Here is a 7,925-nt window from a genome sequence, read left to right on the forward strand (position 1 = left end):
TGTCAACTCAAAATAATTTTAAGATAAATTTAACAATATTTTTATATTTAGTTTGGGTTTTTCTAGCTAAGATTAGTAAAGCATAAGTGAAAATTCACTGGGAAGATTTCTAAATGCTTGGTTTATTTTACAGACATTGGCAAAAGAGATTTTTTTTCTGTTCATCAATTCCAAGTTACAAATAAGGGCAGAGAAACAGTTGAATTTAATGTCTTTACCATTTGATTGAAACATAAAATGTAGCATATTTGCCCCCAGAAAATACTAATAGACTCTGTGGTAGGCAGAATAATACTTCCCTCTCAAAGATGTCCTCATCCTAATCCCCAAAACCTGTGAATATGTTACGTTATGTGGCAAGGGAGAAGTAAGGTTGCACATGGAATTAAGTTTGCTAATTAACTGATTTTGAGGCGGGGAGAGTCCCCTGGATTATCCAAGTGGGCCCTATGTAATCACAAGAGTCCTTATAAGTGAAAGAGGGGGGGCAGTGTCAGGGTGATCCATCATGAGAAGACTCAGCTCCTCATTACTGGCTCTGAAGATGATATTGGGCCACCACCTAAGGAATTCAGGCAGCCTCTAAAAGGTGTAAAAGGTAAAAAAACAGATTGTTCTCTAGGGCCTTGAAGGAACACAGCCCTGCAGACAACTTGATTTTAGCCCATTGAGATCCATTAAGAACTTATGACCTCTAGGATTATAGAATAATAAGTTTGTGTTGTTTTTAAGCCACTAAATGTGTAGTAATTTGTTCCAGCTGCAATAGAAAACGAATACAGAATCTTTACTGTTAGAACACGTAATTGAGCAGTTTGGACACAAGGTGGCAGTAGAATACCAGATTGATCAAAGAAGCCCTTTCAGTTTTCTGATATTAGTCTATTACTAAGGGCAATGACACAATTTTCTTCTAATAAAATTTTTTTAATCATCTTATTATATTTACATCTAAGTGTTCTTAAGTATTGTTGGTAAGTCCCTTAAATTGGCCTTGATGAATTTTTAAATTGATTTCTGGCAATGATTTGTTTTTTTAATCCAGAAAAATGAACTATAAATAAATAGAAGCCACTAGAATATGTGTCACAAGGGTAAGAACTGTTTTGTTCCCGGTGCCTTGAGCGCTGACAGCATCCCATAGCAGGCGCCCAATAAATAATTGTTAAATGAAAGAACATCTCATGTCCAATTTGCATCTATAAATTGTCGAGTCTTTTCTCACGTTAACCTGAATAATCTGGAACTTGAAGAAAATCCTTTTGTCTGAGAATTTTAAATTTAGCACTATTCACAGGGCGCTCGTTTATTTGAATGTGCTTGCAATGCATTCTTCTCTGTGCTAAAAAGGAAACCGCCATCCCTTGTTCTATAGAGCCCGCCTCGCCCTCCACCCAGGTGTGTCAAGTTCTAACACCACGTCCCCAGACCTCCCGTTCCCTCCCAGTGTGTGCGGGTAACGTTGGGAGAGCGCGCCGTCAGGGTAACCGGCGACCAGAAGTGAACAGCTTCGGGAGGCAGGGTTTCCAGGTCCTCTGTGCATTTCACTGTTCCTGCCGTGGTCATGAATGCTTTGTGTTTGCTGCCTCTGCTGCCCCAGGGCATTAGCCCTCCCCCCTGGCCTTGTCCAGCTGTCCAAATCAAAGTGAGAAACTGTCCTCTTTGGAGAGTTTTTTCCAGTATACTCTGTCCCCAGACCCCCTGTAAATTCTCATTCTTCTCTATTCTTGTAGTACTTTGTTCTCTCCCTTTTCATGTTGTTTTGTAGTATACTTGTATAAAGTGGCACCAGATTGTAATTTCCCTGTAGAAAAGATTGTATCTTATTCTTTTTTTGTATCCTCAACACCCGGGGAATACTGGTAACAAAGTAAATGCTTCTGGAAGGAATGGAGGGAAGGTGAGGGTAGTCTGTCCCATCATTGGGCTCAGACTGCAGATGGGTAAAATAACTGTTGCTGATTTCTTAACATTTAAGGACAAGTGTGTGCACATGTTTAACCCGGAAGAAAGAAGTAATCAGCATTACATTCATCATTTGGGTATAATTTCCATTTACAAACTCTTGGGATAGTAAATATGATGAGCCTAAAACCAATGCCGTCTTTCCTCTTTTAAAAAGATATGGAAGGAATTTGAATGTAAGTTGTAATGTTTTTCTTCAAAGAGGAATGATTTGCCACTCTTTAATCTGATAAAGCTCTTTATGCTTCAAATACAGACTTGGGCTTTAAATATTAATAAACCTCAGAAAGCAAGAATTTTATCCTCAACCCTTCGTGAATTAATTATCACAATTTTAAAACTCTAATTTTACAAATCAAATCATAAAGTGCAAAATGGCTTTTCCAAATCATGTCTTCTTTTTTGGTATTAATTCATGATTAAATAAAATTTTATGTATATTAAATTGAGTGGTAGTATAATTAGAAGTTTCCTATTTCTCGTTATTGTATAATTTCAACTCTACAGTTTTTTTGTGTTCAATAAAATGACTGAAATTATTATTCCTAATCAACTTTTATTTTTATTAAAGTGCTATATTTGAATAGTATAAAAGATCAAATATTGCGAAAAGTAATTTTTACAAAACAGCAATCTCTTCTCTTCACCTTCCCACCCCCATCATCCACCAAGCAACCAATTTCACTGTTTTTAGCTATTTTCTCTGATTTTACTTTCTTATTTCTAAATAATATGTATGTACTGCTGTCCTTTGACTAATCTGACTAGACTTACCTGTTGATTTCCAATTATAGATAATAAGGATTTTAGCTCATTTATATCCTCTCTTTCTTTTCCATCTTCTTCTCAGTAAACTTATATCTCAAATATCTGTTGAATATATCTCAAATATCTGTTAAATCTATATTCAATGTTTTCATAATTTTGACTATATTTATAGTATGTAGTTTACTTTTAAGCCAAATAGCATAATTATATATCCTTTCTTACATAATTTGTTTTTTTCTGAAGTTAATAATTGCCTCATTTTAAAACATTTTCTTTGAACATCTGACTATTCCCACATTCTCAGCAGCTCTGTAAAATGCCTCTCAATTAAGTTTTATACAAAATATGTTAGATAATTGAAAAATAACATCCCTGCCCTTCCCCCTTCAGTCCCAGACAGTCCTCCTAGTGCCTCCACCCTCCTATTGGAATCTGGATGGTTCCACCGTGGGCCTGGCGCTCCCCTGCTGTACTGGGACTTCCATGTGCCATCACCCTGGGAGTTCTTTGTGCCTCTACTGGGTCCTCTGTTTCCTCACTCCCATGTATCCCAATATCCCAATATCCTGCTTAAAGTTGAGCCCTTGTGGGTGTGCGTGCGTGTGTGTGTGTGCACACATGTGTCCATACTTGGGTACATCCTCAAATAGCTTCCTAAGAAAGGTGAATGAGAAGTACATTTTTAGAGGCCCTACATGTCTAAATTGTCCCTTTTCTACCCTCTCACTTGATGGAGAGTTTAGCTAAATATAGAATTCTTGGTTAAAAAATAATTTTTTTTTGGAAATTTGAAGGCCTAGCTCCATTATCTTCCATCGCCCATCAAGAAATTTGATGCCATTCCTACAATCTTCTGTTCATTACCTGCCTCCTTCTGTCTTTTAGAGTCTTCTGTTTATTTCCAGTGTTTGGAATTTCATGATAATGAGCCTTTTGTTGTTGCTTTTTATTGTTTGCTGGGGTTTTTGTTGGTTTATTGTTTTTGTCTTTTATTCATTGGGCTGGATACTCAAAGGGCCTTTTTGAGAAGAGGCTTGTGTTCTTCAGCTCTGGAAAATTCTCTTATGTTGTTTTGTTAATAGTTTTCTCCACAATTCTTTTCTATTCTCTCTGGAGCTCCTCTTATTTAGCTGTTAGGCCTCCTGGATCAATCAATTAATTTTTTATGTTTTCTCTCATTGTCCAACTATTTGCCATTTTGCTCTACGTTCTGGATTTCCTAACTATATCCTCCATTTTCTACTGAGTTTTTCATTTCTGCCATCCAGTTTTTATTTTCATAGTGATTTTGTTGTTGTTGTTCTCTGCATATTATTCTTTTTAAATCTACCATTTTGTTCCTGGTTTATGGATACAATATCCTCTCTTAGTCTCTGAGAACAATAATGACTTTTTAAAAAAATTTTTCTTCTCCCTCTATAGTTTTGGTTTCGTCTAAGTTCCTTTTAAAAAAAAATAGGTTATTTGGGGGTATAATTTATATACCATTAAAATTCACCCATTTTAAATGTGTCTAATTCACTGATGTTTAGTATATTTATTGAGTCATTCAACCATCACGACAATCAACTTTTAGAACTTTCCCATCATCCCAAAAAGAACTTTTGTGCCATTTGCAGTTCATCTCCATTCCCAACCCTAGTCTCAATCAGCCAATAACCTGCTTTCTGTCTCTATAAATTTGCCTTTTCTGGACATTTCATATAAATAGCTTAGTACGATATGTCATCTTCTGTGTCTGATTTCTTTCACCTCTCATGATGTTTTTGAAGGTCATCCTTTTGCAGATGCATCAGTGGTTCATTCCTTGTTATTGTTGAAGAGTATTCCATTGTGTGGCTGTACCATTTGGTCATTCACCAGTTGACTAGACGTTTGGGTTATTTCCACTTTAGAGCAATTATAAACATCTTTTAGTTATTTTAATATTTTACTTTGAACTCTGTGTTTCACATTAGAGGATTTTTTCCCAAATGTATGACTCTCTAGCAGTCTGCTCATATTTAGAAAGGGAGGCCAAAAAAGCTATTTGGAAGCTGTTTGTGTGCGTGGCGGTAGGTGGTGAAGTGGGGGCTTCGTTGTAATTCTTTGGGAAAATCCTCATGTCAGTCTTTTTCATCCTTTTCTTTGGGGCTGGTGGAATTTTCCAGAGAAGATTCTTCCAATGTCTTGGCTGGAGGGTATATCCTAGCTTCCAGTATTCTGGGAGTTTAGAGGAAGGAATAGGCTGAGATGTCACAAATTTAGGACATAAACTTTTGCTTGATTTTCCTGTTTTCAGTGGGAGATCCCTTCCTCTTTCAACTGTGCCTGGTGTCCCTGGGTCCAGAGACCCTCTGTTTTATTCTCTTCTACTGGGGTGGCTACACAGAGTAGAGGAGGAGATCTGGAAATGCTTTTTAAATAGACTTTCAAACAATCTCTGTTTTTAGCCCTACCATTATCTGCTCCTCCTACCCCATTTCACAGCTATCTGGTGCCAGTTTCTGAGCCTTTGGGGTTCTGCGGTGTAAAGTAGGTTACCTCTCCGCTTTGCCCACAGCCAGTTTAGGATTAGCTTTCTTGGATCCACTAATCCATCTACCACTTTTCCATCTACTTTGCAGTGTCCAACATTTTGCTCCTATTTCTTTGCTGTTCTCACTATGGGTTTGTGCTTCTATAAAAACCCTTTTACTCTCATTTTCATTGAGAATGGAGTATTTTTTCAACCAGCCATCTTTAATGAGAATCTCAATATAATTCTTTCATGAGAAATGAAATTTTCAATTCCAAATCATTTATGTAAATACCTCAGTCTCAAGGAAGTGCAACGTAACTCACCACTTCTTAAATGTATGCTGCACATAGTGATTTTCTTCCAAGAGTCCAGAATGGAAAGGGTGGGGGAGGAATAGCTTTATAGTGGAGAAGCCTGGTGAACACGACCTCAGCCAGGTGATTAAGGTCAACATCAACAGTGATAAGTCTTATTGATAGCATGCACCCTTTGTGATCTCACTTCCCAAAACCTTTAACCCCAGTCCAATTATGAGAAAAACATCAGACAAATTCCAATAGAAGGACAATCTACAAAGTACCCAGCTGGTACTTCTCAAAACTGTCAAGGTCATCAAAAAGAAGGAAAGTCTAGAGAACTGTCACAGCCGGGAGGAGCCTAAGGAGATATGAGGAATAAAGGTAACATGGTAATCTGAATGGGATCCTGGAACAGAAAAAGATCAGGCAAGAACTAAGGAAATCTGAATAGTGTATGAACTTTAGTTAATAGTAATGTATCAATATTAGTTCATTAATTGTGACAAATGTATCACAGTAACGGGGTGTGGGGCAAACTGGGTTTGGGGCATATGGGAACTCTCTACTATCTTCCCAACTTTTCCATAAATCTAAAATTATTCTTATAAAAAGTTTATTAAAAAATAAAAATAATTAAACTTCTCTCATTTATCTTTTGGCTCTTTATTGACATCTTTATGCCAGTAGAAATGTGCCAAAAATTATCATTTTACAATTTGACTCATTTTTATCTCATACTAAAACTATCAGCAATCTGTTCTAATTCATATATTAGAATAGTTTATTCATTCTCTTTTCCAAATATTTGTTGAATGAGTACTATGTTCCAGGAAATATACTTTGTGCCAGGGCTACAGAGATTAATAAAATATGATTCCTGTCCTATAAGAAGTTCACATTCTGGGAACACAGACTAACATAGAACACTTTTAGTATTCCACTTTTCTAGAAACACACTAGCTACGATGAACAATTTTGCTGTTCATATTAAGAATACATAGAAAAGAATAGCTGAAATTCTTCTCTAACTTTTAAAAGATTTTGTTTAAGTGGGACATAGAATTCCCTAGAATTGTATTATCGGTTAAGAAATATGGAAGGACAATTAACTAAAAATCTGATGGAAAAGGGCGTATTGACAACAGAGAAACAGAACTTCCTACTTTTTGACATGACGACACATCCCCTCACCAACAACAACATTAAGCAGCGTCTCATCAAGAAGGTGCAGGAAGCTGTTCTTGACAAATGGGTGAATGACCCTCACCGCATGGACAAGCGCTTGCTGGCCCTTATTTACCTAACCCATGCCTCAGATGTTCTGGAGAATGCTTTTGCTCCCCTTCTGGACGAGCAGTATGATTTAGCCACCAAGAGAGTGCGGCAGCTTCTCGACTTAGATCCTGAAGTGGAATGTCTGAAGGCCAATGCCAACGAGGTTCTGTGGGCGGTGGTGGCAGCCTTCACCAAGTAACTCTGCTCAGAATGAAGTGTTCTCTCTCTCCTGTAAACCAGTTGCTTCTATTCTATAGACTTCTGATTTTCTGCAGTTTGTACTTTCTCACACTATAATTGGCTTTTGTTTTATAAAATGGTGGGTGGCTTTTCCGTGTGTGTGTGTGTGTGTGTGTGTGTGTGTGTGTGTGTGTGTGCAGGAATTTGCTGGTATGAGAGACCTTTCTGTTTAGGTTTAGAAAAAACGTTTTACTGCCTGTTGGCATTTCATTCCTCCTTGAGTTCAAGAGAGTTGCCATTCTCTCTGTTAACAGGTTTTGGAATTCTGTTATGTTTACTTTCCAACTATCTCCTATTCCAAATGCACGTCGTTAGCATCTCCTCAGTTTAAAATTTTCCACAAATACAATTTTCTGCAATACAAATTCTTCTATATTCTTCAAAAATTGAGACAGAAATCACACACACACAAAGTCTTTAACTCACCAAAAGTAAAAAGCTGTATCTATTAGGGCATTTTATGATAGAGCTCAATTGAGATGCATGCCTTAAAAAATTTTTTTGCTGGTATTATGCTAAGTGAAATAAGTCAGACAGAGAAAGACAAATACTATATGATATCACTTATATGTGGAATCTAAAAGAGCCAAACTCATAGAAACAGAGACTAGAATGGTGGTTGCCAGGGCTGGGGGTTGGGGAAAATGGGGAGATGTTGGTCAAAGGGTACAAACTTCCAGTTATTGGATGAATAAGTTCTGAGGATCTAATGTACAGCATGGTGATTATAGTTAATAACACTATTACGTACTTGCAAGTTGCTAAGAGAGGAGATCTTAAGTGTTCTCACCATAAAAAAAGAAATAGTAATTATGTGAGGTGATGGAGGTATTAGCTAATGCTAGGGTGAGAACCATTTGCAGTATATAAGTGTATCG

The 7,925-nt window shown here is 37.0% G+C and overlaps 1 pseudogene; it reads left to right on the plus strand.

Annotated features, from left to right (window-relative positions):
• Positions 1-6,650: 6,650 nt before the first annotated feature.
• LOC101406958 (Golgi phosphoprotein 3 pseudogene) lies at positions 6,651-7,131 on the plus strand (annotated as a pseudogene).
• The last annotated feature ends 794 nt before the right edge of the window (positions 7,132-7,925 follow it).

Source organism: Ceratotherium simum, chromosome 18 (assembly GCF_057802395.1).
Source record: "Ceratotherium simum simum isolate JZ-2026a chromosome 18, ASM5780239v1, whole genome shotgun sequence".
NCBI lineage: Eukaryota > Metazoa > Chordata > Mammalia > Perissodactyla > Rhinocerotidae > Ceratotherium > Ceratotherium simum.